Here is a 20,036-nt window from a genome sequence, read left to right as displayed (position 1 = left end):
AAAGAGAGGCAGAGACACAGGCAGAGGGAGAAACTGGCTCCATGCAGGGAGCCCAACGCAGGAGTCGATCCCAGGATCCCGCCCTGGGCCAAAGGCAGGCACCAAACCACTGAGCCATCCAGGGATCCCCAAGTTAGTTCCTTTAAAAGAGCTTTTCTGGAATAACCTCTAAGCAATTTCATTTACATCTTATTGACCAGAACTGTATTCTTTGACCAGCCTTAGCCATAAAGGAATCTGGAAATGTAGTTTTATATGTATTTATTTTTCGGATGCATATATGTTCAACACAAATAAAAATCAGGGTCATAAAGAAAATTAGTGTATTGTGTTATTTAACTTTGACTTATAATCATTCTCATCAAATTCCTATCTAATCTAGGACTTTTTTATATTATTGCCAATTTAACAGCTGATTTGTAGATGGATACTCAATTTAGTAAGTATTTATATAATGGCTAAATGTTCACGTAGGATAAAGTTAAGACTTCTTTCATGTTTCTTTGATGAAAATTCCTGCCGTTGGCCACTCTTTTGGAATGTCACTGAAGGGTAAAGTTAAACAAGTTGGGAGGACAGTGTAGCAAATCTTAAAAATAATTGGATTGAGAACCTACAGCATCCAGCTTAAATGTTATAAGTTGTATGTATGATACCTGTCATATTAAAGTATTTGAGAAGGAAATATGGCTATGCACAAGGGCCAGAAGAAAAGATTGTGAAGATTTGGGATCCCTGGGTGGCGCAGCGGTTTGGCGCCTGCCTTTGGCCCAGGGCGCAATCCTGGAGACTCGGGATCGAATCCCACGTCGGGCTCCCGGTGCATGGAGCCTGCTTCTCCCTCTGCCTGTGTCTCTGCCTCTCTCTCTCTCTCTCTGTGTGACTATCATAAATAAAAAATTAAAAAAAAAAAAAAAGATTGTGAAGATTCAGTATGAAATTCTGGAAAGGAGGATGAGAGTCAGGTGATAACACTGACGCAGGATGGGACATAGCCAGAACCCTGTGGGGTATTTAGACAATGTGAGAATATAGAGCTAGAGAATATAGAATGGATTCTTCATCCAATTGGGAGGCTGGAAGTTAGAGTATTTTGAAAAAATTCAATCATAAATATTTAGAATGAGGCTGTGTGTCTAGAAGGGAGAGTGAGTGACCCAAGAATATTATCAGATTGAATTCAGGCAATTTGAAGAGCAAAATTTTCCTGAAGCCAAGAGAAGGATTTGATGTGTAGACAGAAAATATCCTGTATTGCCAGGTACCCAGATTTCTGAGCAAGATAAACCAGGTTTTAGGCCAACGAATAAAAGCAAAAGTGAATTTTAAAAAAATATAGTAGGGGTGCCTGGGTGGCTCAGTTAAGTGTCTGACTTCAGCTCAGGTCATGGTCTCAGGGTCCTGGGATCTGGCCCAGAATAGGGCTCCCTGCTCAGCAGGGAGTCTGCTTCTCCCTCTGTCTCTGCCTCTTCTCCTGCTTGTGCTCTCAAATAATAAACAAAATCTTAAAAAAAAAAAAAAAAAGGATAGTAAATGTTAGGACTCAAGGAAGAACTACATCTTGCCTTAAAATAAATGAAGTAAACTGGATCAGTAAGTCTGGGAAACCATGAAGGCAGACTTCCTTTCCCTTTTGGAAGGGGTGTGCTCTACTTGCATTCTTGCAAATAGTGTTCATTTTAGTTTTTTCTTTTCTGCTTGTAAATATCTAAACATAGAAATAATCATTAGGTAGTCATTATAGAGTTCCTTACTTGGAGGCATATATCTACGATGCAACTGGAGAAATGATGTCAGATTTTGTTTGTTTGAAAAATGAGAAAATGTGAAGTTTATTAAATATGAACATATGATTCTTTAAGGTGTAAATAATACAGTAATATCCCTTCTACTTTCCATATAAGCAATTCATATTCTTTTCTCCTTAGGCTCATTTTTTCTTTGGTAAATGTATCTGTACTGCCTTGAAAAATGATTAGAGTTGACTTAATGTTAATCTATTCCTGTAACGTAGTTTTGATATCCAGCTTTTTTCTTGATCATGTACAGATCTTTTTCTTCCACATTTGTGAAATTTCCCCTTTATATCAGATCTTTGCAATGGCTGTGTCCAATTTTGTTATATTCTAATAGAATTGTATCTGATAATTGCTATAATCTTAGTGATCAGAGCTCAATAAAAATACTATAATGACAATAATAAACCTAGATGAGTTATGTGAACTAGAAAACCTACTCCCACTGTAACTGAAAAGTGAACTTGGAATACCTTTGGCCTTTCAGAAGATTGATAAATTAATTTCAGACTTACAGATTTTTAGGGGGAGGGGAAAAGTGAAGGTCACCCAAAGGATTTCAAATATTACTAGGATTATGTAATGCGTGGCAGCTGGTGGGGTGAACAGAGTACCCTAATTCTAAGAAATCTATTTCATGTTGGTGATAAAGACTAATTCGAAGTATTATTTTAACAAGATGTGGTGACAGTTACCCAAATATGAATCCATACCACATAAAGCACAATAGACTGATCAAACATTAAAGTATAATTAAGAATAGAAGACTGAGTATGAACTTCAACAACAAACCTGCTTCTTGTGGGCATGCACCAAAAGTCATCTTAATTTGACAAATATCTCTTCTGTGGTGAAGTCCTCCAGGGAATGTGATTATACCACCTCCTTCTTTACTCAGACCAATGTTTACAAATCTTCTTGTAAGGAAATACTTTCTTATATTTAACCTAAATCCCTCTGTGGAAGCTTAAGCCCACTACTTCCTCTTCCAGCTTTAGTGAAGATGCAATACAGCTGCCACTTCCAGATGGTTCTTTAAAAAAAAAAAAAAAAAGACCTAAGGCTTATTTACATATAATCAGTTCAGCTATCCCCTTTCTCTGTCCCCATCAACAAGGAAAAAAGATTGCAGTGCCTCCTCTTATATTCTTTATTCCCTCTAAAGTTGCATATTACCATTTTATTATATCTTTGTAGTTAAATCTTTCCACCTGTCCCTAATTATTTCCTTATGACCAATTTCTAGAAGTGAAATTGCTGGGTCAAAAGGTAAGCATATTTTAAATATTTTTTTATTCATGTTGCCAACGAATTCTTTGGATAGATTATATTTATTTATGTATCTACTGGCTGTGTCACAAATAAACCATTTCTTTCTTCTTACTCTTGCCAGTGTTGTATATTGTCATTCTTTTTATCTTTGCTAATTTGGTGTCTCATTATTTTAATTTTTGCTTATTTTCTTATCAATGAGGTTAAAAATTGTTTTAATATATGCTGGTAATTTGTTTTTATGTGTGTGTGAGCATTTTGTTTTCTATTCCTTTGCCTGTTTTTATATTGGCATTTTTCTCATATGTAATAGGTTTTTCTAGGAGAGAAATTAATCACTGTTTGCATGTGTTGCCCATATATTTCTTCCACTTTTTGCTTGCCATTTTATTCTATTTGTCAAATTTGGGAGAAGCAGATGTTTTAAATTTTTAATGTAGTAAAATTTATAAGTCAGTAACTGTGAGTCTTGCTGAGGAGTCTGTTCACACGCACAGGTTATGTAAGTATTCACCTATACTTTCTTTCTTAGAACCTTTATAATTCCAGAGAAGTAAGGGAAGGCATTACAGAGAAGGTGATATCTGAGCAAAGATCTGACAAGAGTTGAAGAGGGAGCCACATGCATATCTTGAGGAGAAGTGTTCCAGGCAAAGAGAACCACAAATGCAAGAATCTTGTATTTGGAACTTTTGTGTATGGTTTGAGGACAGGCAAGGCGGCCAATGTGTTTGAGGCAAAATGATTGAAGGGGAAGAAAATATGGGCCATGTTACACAGGTCTTTCAAGGTCACCATAAATCCTTTACTCTGAGGAGATGGGAAAACTTTGGGGGAGGAGGGGCTAATCACGGAATTCATGGGCCCTGACCTTTATTCTAACAGGGCTACTCTTCATTCTTTCATAGCTTAATCAGTTAATTCAAATTGTTTATTGAATCTTATTTTTTTTCTGACAGGAAGTGGTTCTTTTTGATACAATTTATATAAATTATTAATTCTTATGATGATTAGAGTTAAATATATGTGGAACTTTCATTTTGTTTGCCTTACCCTCTTGACTTTTTCTTGCATAACTACAATAACACTGTTTTAATCGTTGTACTTTCTATTTAAAATCTAATTGAGCAGGTTCCTTTTTATTACTGTTTTCTCAAAATTTTCTTGTCTGTTTTTGGACATTTTTTTCCCTGTATATAAATTGTAATGTCATGATCAAGTTAATAAAATCCATTGTCTTTGGATGTCTGAATGCACTGTCTAGATTATTTTGAACAAGAATTGAAATGTGTGTAATCCTGTCTTTCCATAATTTAAGCCTCATTTAAAGTCTTTTAGCCAAGTTTTGTAGTTTACCACATCTAGGTCTTGTATATTTTTTGTTATTTCTTATGTTTGTTCTATAGTTTCAAGATACCTTGATGTTTATCTTAACCTAATTTCAATATTATAAAAAATAATTTTTTCTTAATTGACTGTTGAATGGATGACTTGTATTTTTCTATTTCCTTTGCTGCTTGCACTTTGTACTTTGCAAAGACATCTTGGTACTGGGGAGAAAGCAAGGTCTTTGATCTTGGACAGGTCTGGATTTGAATTTTGGTTCTGCCACACATAATGCCTTAAGAAGTTTAGTCTACTTGTTTGAGTCTCAGTTTGCTCAGTGGTATGATGATAATAATCCCTTATAGGGTTTGTATGGAGATTAAATGAGATAAGTTTTATAGGGTATAATAGTTGTTCAGCACATTTTTATTTCTTGACTTTTCTAGTGATTTGTATTTTTCTCCTAGTCTTGCAATCTTTATTCAATCTTCACAGGGCAGATATGATGCAATATGAAAAATAGATGACTGGGGTGCCTGGGTGGCTCAGTCGGTTAAGTGTCTGCCTTCAGTTCAAGTCATGATCCTGGGGCCCTGGAAGGGCTCAGCGTGGAGACTGCTTTTTCCTCTCCTTCTACCCCTCCCCCTGCTCATGCACACACACACAAACTCTCTCTCTCTCTCAAATAAATAAATAAAATCTTAAAAAAAAGAAAAATAAAATTAGATGATTTTTTATGATTTTTTTTTTTTTGAGAGTGTGTGTGTGCACAAGCTGGCGGAGAGGTAGGTGCCTTCCCCCTGAGGAGGGAGCCCTTTGAGGTGCTTGCATCTCTGACCAGATCACGACTTGAGGGGAAATCAAGAGTTGGATGCTCAACTGACTAAGCCACCCAGGTGCCCCTGAAAAGTAGATGATATTTCTATCTGGTATCTTAAGTCTGGTTCTCCAGCTCCTCCACACTTCTTTTTATTTTCTTCCCTCTACTTTCTCAGTCTTATATGAATTAGTTCTCTAAATCATTCTAAAAAGTTAATAAATAATATGCTGAGAAATTATTTTCTGTGATAGAAGGCAACTTTCAAAAAGAGGCATTCCAATGATCTGTATTATGTCACTTCAGTGAAATAACTTTCTATTACCAACAACTGGGAGAACAACTGGGGACATTTCCTTGACAGATTTTACCACCAAGAAATAACAATCTTGCCTTTCTCAAATTATCTGAAGTAGCATCCCTATCAGTAAGATACAAGAGCTAACCACTTGAATGAATAAAACAAGGGTTATAACAGAGGAAATTTGAGGTATCAACTATATATAGAGTAGATAATTCTCCATTTTATTTAACCCAGTTGTTTTGACACAGCAAAACCCATCTTCCAGGTTATTCCCCCTACTTCTCTTCCAGCTGGCTTTTTCTCCGTAGTTGAGCCTAGTCTTGTCTTTTCATGATTTTACCTTTAAATCCTGCTATCAGGGTGAGCTAATTCTCTTTTGCTTGCAAAGCTGATGATTGGAGAAATAAAGTCCTTTCATATCTGGAAAACAAATCCTCTCTATAAACTTCAGGTAGACACTGCCTTCCTCATTAGATTTGACCCCTGATTTGGCAGCATCCCGTGGATGATGCATGTAGCCATGCCCTTGATAGGCCTCTGGTGTGCTTCCCGGTCTACTCTCCTTGAATAGGCTTCATTTTTTTTTTTTTTTTTTTTTTTGTCTCAGGACCTGCCAGCCCCTGATGGGCTCAGCCGCTCCGATCTCATTGCAATTCTCTTGCTTTCGGTTCTCATTTACTATAAAATGATTATACATACTTCACATTGCCATCTATAGAATGGTCATTTCTTTCATTTCCGGAGGCTAATCACATCTTTTCATCTCTACACTATTTCCGCTGCTACTATATATTACACTTTTCTTCAGTTCTGTTGGTCTAAGTCTGTACCCAGTGGAATGATATAAATCTGACTTGGCCCTTGTCATATATGATCATGTCTGTGAAGTCTTCTTGATCCATCCAAAAGGATGTGGTTCCTCTCTCATTCACATTCTTGTAATTCTCTTTATGTCTTCCCAGGGAGTCGTGGTATTCTCCCCTGTGTTATCTGGCAAGTGCTTAGTGCTACGTATGTACCAGTTATGACACTAGGTACCGAGAATGCAAAAATGAACAAGACAAGAGAAGTGTCATCAGGGATACTAAAGTGGGCAGAAAAGCATGTAAAATATTCTATTGCAACAAAAATATTATATTGAAACAAACATAGCTCAGTGGATGCAATTATAAAGTATCTGTGATTTTTGCCTGGAGTTCCTTAAAATGAGCTCTGTAGGGATAGTCCTTCCTCTTCTCCTGGATGAAAATCAGGCAGGAACTATAACTTAGGATTCAGTCTTAGGGCACAAAACCCTCTCTTAATTTAGTAACTAGAATGTCCTGTCCCAAGGAATGTCACAACCAACCCTCTACCTCCTCTTATTAATGGAATTTCTTTCTCTTTCTGAGTCTGGTGGGGGAGGAAGGTAGGAGGAGAAACAGGCTGGGACAAGGTATTCCTTCCTCTATGTTGTTACTGTAGTGGGCCATGCAGTGCTGTTTTTTTAGTCCTGGTGAATACTTAATACTGGCACTTTCTCTTACAGGAGCTCTCTTGGGTTCTTTGGAGCCTCCCACTCCTCCAATTTTCCAACTATCCCAGCATTCCTTTCCTTGCCTCAACCAACAGTTGAGGACTTCTGTGTTTATTTGGGCCGGTCACGTCCTCAGCTCTAGGAATCTTATGATACTGCCAGTTTCTCTTTGTTCTTACTTTGGGTAACTTTCTAGGCCAGAACCTAAATGACCCCAGGTAATTGCTCCTTCACTCATATGGCCACACCTATTCCAAGGGAAGTTTGCATTCATTCGTTGCCTACTCCCTCTCCTCTATTCCCCTATCCTGTCCCCAGTAAATACTGGGTCTACGTACTGATCTCAATTCAGCAACAATTATTTCTCCCACAAAGAACCAGCCAACCTACCTTTAACACTTTAGATTACCAAGCAGGAATCAGGAGCTGGTCCACTGCATCGCCCAGTAGTGCAGAACATATATTGAGTCCTTCTACTTGTCCCTTTAAAACTCTGCTTTTGATTTGAAATAGAGTGAGCACCACACCTCATAGCTCTCTCCAAAAATCTTCCTCAGTATCGACTCACACTTTTCTTAGCTCTTCCTAATTTTTTAAAGGTATGCGGTCATCTCAGGGGCTACAAAATTTATTTTCTGCCATTCTAATCTTTCAAATCTTACTTTGAAATATGCATCTATAATTTTCATTCTTCAGCTAAAACAGAGATAATCTCATTTCAATACCCAATTACATAATTATATTATTAAGGAGGAATGCTTATTCCCTGGCTTTTCTTATTTCCCTGGTGGGGAGATAGATGACTTAGCTGCTTTCTCCAGGAAGGGGCAGTACATCTTTTTCCACTGCTACCTAAGGAGCTCTGGTGGTATCAACACTGATTGGTGAAACTGGAGACAGCCCATATCCTTTGTACCACATCCTCTGTATTGGTAGGTCATGTTACCTTGCCTGAACACACCCACTCTTTTCTTCCTGGACATACTTGTCCTTAACATCCCCTGAGGAAGAGTCTCTTCTGTCACAGTACTGGGATTTAAAACCATCACAGGAGGAGGGAGTCCCACTATGCTTTTTAATGTAGTGGATACCAGACAACTCTATCTGGAGGGAATGAATTTGGCTTGGGGTTTTTTTGTTTGTTTGTTTGTTCATTCGTTTGGTTTTTGTTGTTGTTGTTTTTTGCTTAGGCTCTTGGCTAAAAATTCTGGATGGAAGATATGCTAACTAACATCCTGAAACTAACTCTTCACATTGGTGAAGTGTATTAAGACAAATATTTTTTCTTTGCGATAATTCAGTATTTCTCACAGCGGTTTGAAAAAAGTAGAAATTTTGTTGACATTTTCTTTAGTCATAGTGCTTTTTGAGGAAAATAAAATGTTGAATAAGCATAGAAATGAGAAATCAGGTCTGTAACCAATGAACAAAAGGGTGGATGACATTACAATCTGAGAATTTAGCTGGAATGAAAACAAGTAGCATAGGAAAATACCTTGGGGGGTGTTATATAGTGGGCTCAATAGAGTAAGAGCATAGACTACAGAACGGGCTTTGTGAAGTATTGTTAAGCTTCTTTGGTCTGAGATTTTAAGGACTGTTACATTTCATGTTAAGAAGCTTGGACTTATTCTCATGGGCAAGGAAAATGTAAGGCTTGGGCAAATATAGGGGAAAAGATGAGAGTCTCCAAAAGCTGAGTGATGTACAAGCCTTCAGCTCAGGGTGTGATCCTGAAGTCCCGGGATTGAGTCCCATGTCAGGCTCCCTGCATGGAGCCTGCTTCTCCCTCTGTCTGTGTCTCTGCCTCTCTCTCTCTCTCTGTGTCTCTCATGAATAAATAAATAATCTTTAAAAAAAAGAAATTGAATATTAATATAGTTATTAGTCAAAGAAAATCAGATCCTGTCTTAGATAAAGAGGAATAAAGTAAGTGCTAAGTTATATATTTTAAAATTCATTAAATTGCCTTTAACTGTATACAAACTATAAATACGTTTACAAAATTAGCTAGAATCTAAGTTTAGGAGCAAACGAGTGTTTTCTTCTGTCAAATTAGTGGAATAAATTGAATAGTGTCAAAATATGTAAAAACTCAATGACTTGCATAAATCAATCTTTAATCTATGTGCTTGGTTATAAGGCATTCTCCATTTTGGAAATTGTTGCAATCTTCTTGGTGGGTATAGAAAATATTTTTCAGGACAATAATTCAGTATATTTCATAAAAGTCTGAAATAAATGGAAACTTCATTGACATTTTCTTCAGGCAGATGTAAAATTGTTCCTACCAAACATTGCTAGCTTCTACAATTGAGAGATTTCCTTGGAAATTCTTGTCAGGAAGGGCCCCTTTCTGCTTTCACAAACAATGTCCTTTCCATGCACGTACTACCAGAAGCACAACTCAGCCACTGAACACCTGGGACCATCTCAAAGTTCAGCCCAGTCAACCTTAGTAAGGTCAGTCAATTACCAGAGGAGGTTGGTGGAAGGTGGGAGTGGTACCTGTCATTTGACCACAGTCTTTGCAAGTATGACTCAGTTTCTAATGGCAACAAGCTCAAAGCTCCTCTGTGGGGCAGCTTCATAATTAAATGTTAAAATAAAAGTGCTTTTGTAGGAAAGAGCACACTCTCCTTCCCAAATCCTAATTTCATCTTTGTTTTCAGAGAGCTCATAGCTTAGTAGAAAATTCAGCCTTAAGATTCTGCACACTTAAGTAGGTAGTATGTGATTAAGATGCTGTCTTGGTGGCAAGTCTCTTAAATCCATTGCTCCTGTTTGCCACATGTATGGTTTATGAATCTGGGCAATCAGAGGCCTGTATTCCCTCCACATTAATACCATACATTATCATCAGCATTTTCATGAATTCACCCTGCAATGATGGGGACCAAGGCAGTGAAGTATGCTGATGGTCTGAGGTTCCCTAGGGCTACAGGATGAGGATATTAAGATCCTTGCACACCAACCTGGCCTTGATATGATGGAGGTGTCTTTTCTGAAAGGTAGTGTGATGAAAATTCAAGTCTATAGATGACTGCACAGCAGCATGTGCAAAAAAGGAAATATGGGAATAATAACCTCAAAGTGGGGGAGAAGTGAACCAAAGAAAATAAATGAACCAAAGAGCCAAAAATGAATGGAAGGGTAATGACAAAGGGATGATTCCCAGAAATTGAGGACCTTCATTATGGTTTCAGTTCTGTTCCTGAATGCTGTGTGACTTGGGACAAGGTGCTAAACTTCTCTGGGTGTCAGTTTCTCTTCTGAGCATGTTTTGACAATATGATTCACATGATTCACATGGCATTTTATAATGCTGACATCCTATTATTCTATCACTCATATTTTAATGTGTTCAGATTTTATTATAGCAAAACACAAACAAGTCTAGATTTTTGATGACATATGATAATGATTTAGCAAGAATATTAGTTAAAAAGTCGCCACACTAAAAGAGTTACAATTCACAAAGTTCTTCTACCTTGAAAACTAACAATGTGCAGATCAGTTTCCAACCCACCCAGTTGGAGATACTAGAGGAAATGTAGACTACAACCTGCACAGAAAAATCTGTTCTGTGTAAATCAGCTAAGCTAGTTAGAAAGTGTCTTCCAAAAATTCAAGACTATGTTGTTTTAATACTTACTATCTACTTTCAATGTTACTTCATGAATATTCTAATGTAAACCAGATGCTTTCCTTTGATTAATAAAACTACTAGGCAGACATTGTTGGCATAATCCAAAACTTCTGTGAAAGCCTCATTGCTATTGCTGAGCTATAATTTGAAAAACAGCAAAACAAGTAAAAATGCATGTAAATCCAATGGAATAACCCAAGAGTTTTGCATTAATAAATCACAAAAATCAATTCATCCAGACAAGGCATAAACTAAAGATTCATACTATGTATCCATGCAGACTCTCCTTCACAGGTGTTTTGAGTTTTTTACTAATTAATAAGGGAGCATGTGTTAATGGTAGACTGAGTATTAGGCTGAAAGTCAGGGGAATTTGGATTTTGTTTTGGATTCTATTGTTTTTTACTCCATGACTCTACTCTTAAATCTTGTGCCTCTGTATTCACATCTGTTAAAAAAAGGGATAATGATATCCACCTGACTGATGTGAGATTAAATTATGGGCTTTACGAGAACTAAAGCCCATGAATTTCTAGAAGAAAACACATGATTATTGTTATTTTATTGAGACTGAAGCTTTTACTAAAAGTATCAGCTATAAGTGTGTATAAAAGTCCTGTAGGTTTCTAAGAGCCCTTCAAAATTTTGTGCGTATGATCTTGTAGTGGGTGGACTCACCTTTATGCCCTCAAGCCCTCCAGGTGACCTATGCCTTTTAGTCTCACAGTGAGGCTGAATGCCAGGTACAAAATCTGGGGTTGGCAAATCCTTAAAACAGACTCAGAAACAAAATGTCTTAGAAGGGGAAGTGAGAGTGTTATTCCAAATGCAACCTTCAGGCACTGTTGAGTAAGCGCCCTTTATCACAGAACGACCGTAAAGTAGTGTGATGATTCTTGTGGAACACAGGACTCTCCCAGAGAGTGAGTAAATTGGCCCACTCTGCTAAGGTGATCCCTTTGTTAGAGTGAGAACTTCACCCTCACCTTAAAGGCAAATGAGACCACAGTCTTCCTTCTCCATTTATGGAGCCAGACTCTCAGATGCCAAGGCTCTGCTTCTCCTGGCTGTGCTCAGGCTGCTTCTAATTCATCCTTCCCTGACAGAGAGAGAGAGAGAGAGAGAGAGAGAGAGAGAGAGTGGTCCTATGGCTACAAGCCTGGTAGGCAATGGCAGCTTTGGAAGTCAGGGGAGTTCCTTTGAATGGGACTATCATTGAAGGGAGAATGTGTGAAAAGAATCTGCCCTGCACCCTTGTTCTTGCTCTCACATGTACTACGAAGCCCGTGAGAGTTATGGGCTTCATAGTGAATGTAGAATATGTCATAGAATTATGACATTTCCACTCCAACAACTCAAACGTTATTTGGAAGTATAATGTTTGTTTTCACCCACTCTAAATAAGAATATCTAGGTAAGCATGAACTCCCTGAAATGTGAGGTGAGATATATATATATATATATATATATATATATATATATATATATTCCATCGTCTTGGTCATGAGATCGGGGGTTTATGAAAATTCCTCTCAATTCAACAAATTTATATGGGGGAGGTCAAGTTACCGCATATATCAATATTCATGGGGCTCATGGCTTTTCTTGTGGGCATGTGAAATACATCTACAACCTCTTGCAACACTTTTGTAAGATCAAATGTGTGAAGCCAGCCCTACCTGGTATTTTTCACACATGGAGAATTTGGCTTCTTGTTAATTGCATCTACAGTTTTAAAGCTCTTTATAGAATCATTCCTAAGTGATATTAATAGTAATGGTGGTCCTTTATTAATAATGCATAATAACAATAGTTCTCATTAAAACAACATCAGTTAAGTGATAAGAGAAATGGTCAGAGTTGTGGTTAGGAAATGGGTCTGCAGACATCAATACTACTAAAGTCATTTATTCTTTCCCTCATGAAACAGAAATAAATATAATGACTAAGATCTTAATGAAATACTGCCATAGACGCAAAATTGCAGACTGGTGTTTTCATTTGTGGGAGAGTTTCCTTGGTGGTATTGTGCCACAAGGCATTCCCTGGAGAAAAAACAAAGGATTTTTTTGTGTGATGTCCCTGTGCACCCTGTGGATTTCTTACATTCTTTCTAGGCTGGAGTCCCATCAGTAGCAGAAATGTGAGCAGAGGTGCTAGTTCCTTGTCCTGAGCCTGTGATGTAATGCCATGTGGCTAAATGACAACATCCCTGTCTCAGTTTTTCTAATCTGTGAGATGGGACGGATTATATCTGTTAGACATTTCATTTCACTTGCAAGGTAAGACTGCACCCAAGAATGCTTTGTAAGGTGCTCTAAAAGATCACACCTCTGCTTCCAGCTTTTCTTCCACCTTACTGCTTTCACACCATTTCAGACACCCAGAGTGCTCTGACTGTATTCCTCGCATACAAGCTCAGCCCCTCCCAGACCACTACTCTCACTCCTTCTTTCTACCATCCAAAGACCGAAGAGTAAGTGAAGATTAATGTTCTTAACGAATTCACCACAAGATGTTGAGTGTTGATGAAAGGGTCATGTTCCTTCTTTCCCTTCTCTTCTCTCCTTTCTTGTTCTCCTTCCCTTCCAAGTGGATACACTACACCAAAACGCACATGAGGTAAGAGCCATCGCATAAAGTACAGATATGTTAAAACCATAAAACAATTAAGAGAAGACAGGAAGCCATTATTTGAATAATGTAGGATGGATGGAGGAGAAATTATTCAAGAAAATCTAAGCTAGGGAAGCTACATGATAAAGTTTAGTGTTTAGCTTCCAGGCAGACAGGACAAAGAGGAAAACAGCAAAAAGTATTTAAGGGAGACCAATTTTCCCTACCCTCATTCTTTGAAAAAATGATCATATGTATATTCCTAGGTGCCTAAATTAGGAAGTGGACAGTATCTTCAACACAGGCTTTTGCTGTTATTGTTAAAGTAGAGATAGTCTACATAAGATTCTGTTAACAAAAGTATTAATCATTGATAAAATACCAGCTGACTTCACTTATATGGAGACTCCTGGGGCATTTGCATTTTTAGAGTGGACTCTGATCTTAATTCTGAGATTACTTACAAAATCAACATCTACGGTGTTAGGACATGGAGCTTGGTTTCGCAAGTGGGAATCTCTACCCGAAAAAGCATTTCCTATACTCGCTCTGACTTCGCATTGTATCTTTTACCCATAGTGTTGGATTCAGCGTGCCTTCTGAGAGCTTTATGTCTGTGTCTGGTTTTTTGGAATGGGGACTCAGAAATGGAGAGAGAGCCTTGGAGAGAATGGCCCAGAAATCATTTACACCAAACTGTAGCTATCATTTTAACTTCCCTTGGAAGGCGAACTCCTTGGAATTATTTCACATATAACCTCTCAAAAATATTTGAAAGTAAGCTTCATTAATCATTACTCGGCTGTTTCCTAGGCCTTGTCCCAAAGGTCTGGTAAGCTTTAAATCCCTAGTGACACCTGCTGGGCAGACCTCAGCTCACTGCTGCAGGCTTTCTATCAGCTGGCCTTTTTTTTTTTTTTTTTTAAACATGCCAGGCTGCAGGCCAAGGGGTAACGGGCAGCAGCCACCTCCCCAGCTCGCAGCCAGGCTGCTCAGTTCTCCTGTAGGTGACCTCTGTTAGAAAAACCCTGTCCTAGAGTCTCACCTGTACTCTTTTGGGGTTGATATCCACCCTGTCCAGCCCCCAGGAAAAAAACAAGGATCTATCAGAGTTGGAGGGAGACAGAGAGGGGCAGTGGGAGAGAGAGAAGGAGAAAAGAGATCCAAAGCATCCGCCCCCACTCGCAGCCCCAAGTTACTCTAAGCTGCTTCTTTGTCTGAAAACTCCAAGGTGAAAGATGCTACTTGAGCCGTATGTTTTGTTCAAGCACAAACCAAATTATGCTATACTTGCTTATATCTGAACATATTGGTTTATCTTACATAGAGTTTAATTGATGCAAACTTGAACTTCAGTATGTTAGAATTTCAGAGAAAACACCATCCCTGTGATTTAGATTGCTGCGTTTTTCCTCGAACAAAGCAAAAGAGGAGCAAGGCAATTAGACCCCAGCGACTGTTGATCTTGTCCATATTCACCGACCATTACAGATAGTGTTTAACCTCTTGTAGTATTACCTCCTGTGTCCTTTATTGTCCAACTGCAAGATTTCTCTCTGAGCCAACATCTGCATCCTTGGACAGATCAACTAGTGTGTAAAGTCCGTGTTAGCTGATCAAGCGTGGCTTTGTTTGCACTTACTCACTGCGCATCCAGCACTGCGTAAATGGTTTTGCATATTAACTAAGTGCACAGTAACCTTCCTTTACCTCCTCAGAGCTCCACCCCCTCCCACCCAGTCTCCTCGGGAAATCAGCACTGTTACTCGCTGCGGAGGAAGCTGCCAAGAGGTTGCCATGGCAACTGTTCTGCTTTCAGCAGCTACTTTTCTGGTTTAAAGAGGGGGGGGAGTGTGGGGGGGTGGTAGGTGGGGTGGGGGGACAAAAGGAAAAAAAAACCTGAGGAGAACTAGGCGGTTTTCTGATCAGAGTTCAGATAAAGACGGTCACAGTAATTTGTGGGCACTGCCTAAAATAACCCAAAGGGTTAGAGAGCTTGGGCAAAAGAGGCACACTGACAAACTAAAAAGGTAAGTACAGTGGAAGGGCAATAATTAAATTATTTGGTAGTGGTCTTAAGCTGAAGCATTTCAAATTGGTATCTGTCCCTCTCACCTAGGATGCTGTTTTATGAGTCTTTTCATTTTTGTCCAGAGCCAAACAAAGATGATGAGTTTTATGAGATGATAAATGGCAAGGGGGGTAAAACAGCACCAGAATGGGAATCTAACATCTGAAAGTCATTTTCTAAAACTTCATTCAGCACAGAAACAATGCAGCATTCAGGCATAATGAGCTGAAAGTGCACGGTACGCCAGGTCAAGTCTGCAACCTCTGAGCTCCTCTCCGAGAGCGGTTTGCCAAGGTAGGCCATGGACCGGTCTCATTTCAAAGGAAGCGTTGGGCCTAGGCAGGGAAAATTGCAACAAGTCAAAATATGGAAAGCTGGGCACGCCAGACTGGGTGGGTTCCGGCGACATACAGAGAGCTGTGCTAGAAACTGCGCCAGACACCTGGTTCCTGGGATTTCGGCAGCTATCCATGGAAGAGCTGAGCAGTTGGGTGATTCTTGGCAGAAAGCTGGCAGGGTTTGGGCAGGGCCAGGTAGTGAGGGTGGCATGGATGTGGGCAGCCTCTGCCTCGTCCTCCCTGCCTCTGTTCTGCTCATCACCCCAGCACACACCTGCTTCCCGCCGGCCAACCAGCTTCCCAGGGCTTCTCTGCGTCCTGCCTCCTCCTACATTATTTATTCAGCAGTGATGAAAACCTAGTGCCTTAACCTTCCTCACACAAGCCATTATTTTCTGAGTCTGTATAGTTTTGCCAGAATCCGGTTAACAGCTTCAACGTCCAGATGAATTTCAAGGGATGGTAAGATGGAGAGGCACAACAAGTTGCAAGAGGCCAAATGGGAAAGTAACACCTACTGTCATTCTGGTGACATTGTCATTAACGTTTGATGACAACATTATTGATATTCTTAGTGGAGGAGCAAGGGAAGCAGTAAGATCTTAGAGGTTAACACCTCTTTGAGGCCAGATAATAGTAGTGCAGCCAGGAGTCCTGAGTTGGGAGCAAAGACAGCTAGCTAGCTCTTTGCATGTAGTGATTTGTTTCTGATCTGAAATATTGCCATTTCTGCCTAACCCCATGATATGGTCTGAATACTTGTGCCCCCCAAATTCATATGTTGAAATCCTGACCCCCAGAGATAATGGTCTTAGAAGCCAGGTCTTTGGAAAGGAATTAAGTCCTGAGAGTGGAGGCCTGATAATTAGGATTCGTGCCCATATAAAAGAGACCCTACAGAGCTCCCTAACTCCTTCCACCTTGTGAGGATACAAGGAGGAATCTACACCTGAAGAGGGTGTGAACCTCACCCTGGTCTCAGACTTCTAGACTCCAGAATTGTGCAAAATAAGTTTCTGTTGTTTATAAGCCACCCAGTCTGTGATATTTTGTGATAGGAGTCCAAACAGACTAAGACATCCCATGTTGTGGCAGAGATAATAGGCTTATTTTCAATTTTCTGTAGACTTTTGCCACTTGTTTTTTTTTTTTTTTTTTTTTTGTTTGTTTGTTTGTTTTTGGTCTTTGATGAGTAGAGAGAGAGAGAGATTTTGAGGTAGGAAGGAAGAGGTGAAGAGGGAAAGGAATAAAATATAAATAGCGGAAATGAGAAATGACTAGAGCCAATTTCTTTAAAGCAGGATTCAAAGTTTTATGTGGTTTATATCCTGAATGATCTCTGCTCATGACAAGAGAGAGTGAGACTGAAGTTTGAAAGACATAAAATAACATAAGCAAAGTTGCACAAAGTTCTAGAAGCCAACTAGCCAGGGAATAGATACGTGAACTGCCCCCTCCATCGGAACTCTCCTAAGTTAAAGCAAAGTACTAAGAGTTAAAAATGAGTGGGTTCTCCTGTGTATCGTTGATGTAGCTGGAGGCCCTATATTATATAACAGTAACAGGATAGAGAATGACAGTTCCTCACAGACTACAGTAAATGTGATTAAATTATCTCACCAGCTCCAGACTCCTGAGTATTTGTACAATGCCAGAAAACCATCCGTTAATCTGACCTGTCTGCTAGACCCCTTGATGGCACAGGCTAGAGGTGTTAGTGTTCAAAGAAATCCCTCCCTCCAATGGCTGATTGGAGGGATACTGAGTTCGATCTGTACAGTAGTTGCGTCCAGGAATGAGGTGTGGAGAAATAATAAGGGGGCGGTGGTGGTGGTGGTGATGGGGGATAAAAGCAAAGAGAAAATTCGGAAATTTGTTTCAACTCTGCAACAGCTTCTATTCCATTCCTTTTCACTGACCTGATCTAATTCAAGCAGCTATTATCCCTGTGAAACACTGCCACAGCTGAATTTATTTTTATTTTGTCTGCTCAAAGGCAATGTAAAGCGAATTTGAGAGCACATCACCTTCAGGGAAAAGACTGCAGTGTATTACTCACCACCTTCCTCCTCCCCTCTGCATGAAAAGGTTAATTTGAATAAGGCTGCTGCTTCCACAAATAGAACAGTAACCAGCACAAAGCGGAACTGCCAATGAGAATGTTTTTCAGTGATGTCATACTTATACCTGCTCCTTATTATTTGCTGAGTCGTGACAATGTGTTCCTTGAATCTCACATTTTATTGGTCAAGAGCCCTGTCATTCTGAATGCTTCTGGAGAGTTTTAGACATTGCAGTTTCTTTACAAGCCCAGAATTTTTTCAGCTTCTGCAGTTCAACAAATTGTTGAAGACTATATTAATCCAAGAAATTGTTGGAGAGTATTTTAAACACTGTTATCCTGAAAACAAATAACAATAAAAAAAACCTGTGATACGTTAGAGCTGACTTATGTGCCCTCGGATAATAGGTCCACTTGCAATGGAAAAGCAGCATAAGAGAAGTCTGTTTTTTTTTTTTTAAACCCTCCTGAGCAGAACTTTTATGAAAGTGTTCATACAAAGATCATGCCAAGCTTAATATTGTCATCATTGGCTTAATGGGAAACAAAATGATTCTACAACAACTTATTGCCCTTTGAGCAGAACTTTCTTCAAAGAACTAGCTCTAAATGTACTAGTCTGTAGGACAGAAGGCATTAGAGGAAAGAAAAGTTACCTGGTTTATTTTTGTCCTAAGTGGGTTTTACTTTTTAAATTAGGTTTTCACGTCATTAAAATGTGTGTCTCAGAGTTCTCAGATTCCAAAGCTTTTCTGAGGAAATTCCTGTAAACAGATTTGAAAATGATACTACCTACTACTAAAGATGGCAGATAAATCAGTTGTGCATGAGTTAGAAGTTATTTAACCAACTGAAGAAGTCTAAGAAATAGTCTGGTCAGCAGGAGATACTAGTTGGTTGGGAGGCCAGAACGAAGTGTTGGTGTTCTAATCTAAGGCGGCAAGTGAGCAAAGTCAGGTCTCCAAGAGCAGAGGACAGAATGAAGCTGTCCACGGTCCATTGATGAAGCAGAACGTAGAGTTGGAAAGAAACAGCCAGATTTTAATGGGTGGTAAGAGACTAGAAAGGGTTCTTATACGGGAGAATGGGATGAGAAAGGATGGGTATGGACGGAATAGACCTCGTTGAGGGGATACATGTATTGTGAGATACTTTTAGAAAAGCAGGTAGACAAATTAACAACAATGATATAAATTAGGAAGTGGTAGAAAGTACCAAATATTTTGAACATCATATCTCAAATTCAGTAGCTAACATGAAATATTTTTGACATGGAAATGTCTTAGCCATTGTATAGCTTGGCTTATTGTTTGTTCAGTCTGATGAGTAGTTAATCAGATGGTATAAAAATTTGATTATTTTATACCTTAGATTCTTCTACAAAATTACTGTGGAACTTTGACCACTCAGTGTAAATTTTACTGCACCAAGAGCATGAAAAATATGACCAAAAATAACATTTGATTGCGGTGAAGACTGGAGAATACAATTCTACCCTTCCATTAAAGTTAGAAGGGCCTAGAGTCATATCAACATATTGAACCTTAAAAGTATTTCCACCAATAAACTTCAGGTAAATTTTGATTCCAGAGAACTATAATAACAGTTATGAAAAGTATAATGGCCTCTGGTGTCAGACAGACCTGGGTTCAAATCTCAGCTCTAACAGTTAGTAGCCGTGCAACTTTGGTCATATTAATTAATCTTTCCAAATCTCCATCTTCTTGAGGGATAATGATGATACCATATACAAGATTATTATGAGGATCAGACTGAATAATGTATGTGTCTTATTAGTGTAGTACCTGTCTTAGTAAGTGAAAGATTTGTTTGTTGTTGTGACATTATTGTGACCCTCGAGGTGCTTCGAGGCCCTACATAGTCTGGCATGAGGCCGACCATTTTCTTTGACTCTTCCTCATTCTCACTCTGCCCCAGCCATATTGACCTTCTTGCCGGTTTCTAAACATTCTTAATGGGCTTTTGCCCAAAAGGCTTTCCTTTTGCAGGTCCTCTTGCCTGTAATTGTTCTCCTCCCAGGTCTAACCTCTTGACGCAGATTTCAGCTTAGATATCAGCTTCTAGGAGAAATCTGATTTAACAGCATCCCTATGGCCTTTCCCAGTGCATCATACTATGTTTTTTCATTACCACTTACCACTATTAGATATTACTTTATGGTAGCATTTTTTATTTGTTCATTATCTGTTTTGTTCACTTGAATGTCAAATTCATGTGAGCAGTGGTTTTGTTCCCATCTGTGCTTCAG

The 20,036-nt window shown here is 39.0% G+C and overlaps 1 protein-coding gene across 7 annotated transcripts in view; it reads right to left on the bottom strand.

Annotated features, from left to right (window-relative positions):
* Positions 1 to 20,036, bottom strand: part of KLF12 (KLF transcription factor 12) — a 590,400-nt gene that overhangs the window by 557,155 nt on the left and 13,209 nt on the right. For 5 of the 7 annotated variants that reach the window (XR_012009964.1, XR_012009965.1, XM_072782792.1 and 2 more), the window contains exons 1-2: positions 17,765 to 17,853; positions 2,589 to 2,829 (exon numbers count right to left, since the gene is read on the bottom strand). The gene's annotated coding sequence lies outside the window, so the exon portion shown is untranslated. Of the gene's footprint in view, positions 1 to 2,588; positions 2,830 to 17,764; positions 17,854 to 20,036 lie in introns of those variants that run through there. The other 2 variants (XM_072782791.1, XM_072782795.1) reach the window with 2 other exon arrangements.

The sequence above is a fragment of the Canis lupus genome, chromosome 17, assembly GCF_048164855.1.
Source record: "Canis lupus baileyi chromosome 17, mCanLup2.hap1, whole genome shotgun sequence".
NCBI classification, from domain to species: Eukaryota; Metazoa; Chordata; class Mammalia; order Carnivora; family Canidae; genus Canis; species Canis lupus.
Note: the sequence above shows the minus strand (reverse complement) of the source record. Positions and strands in the feature narration are given on the sequence as shown.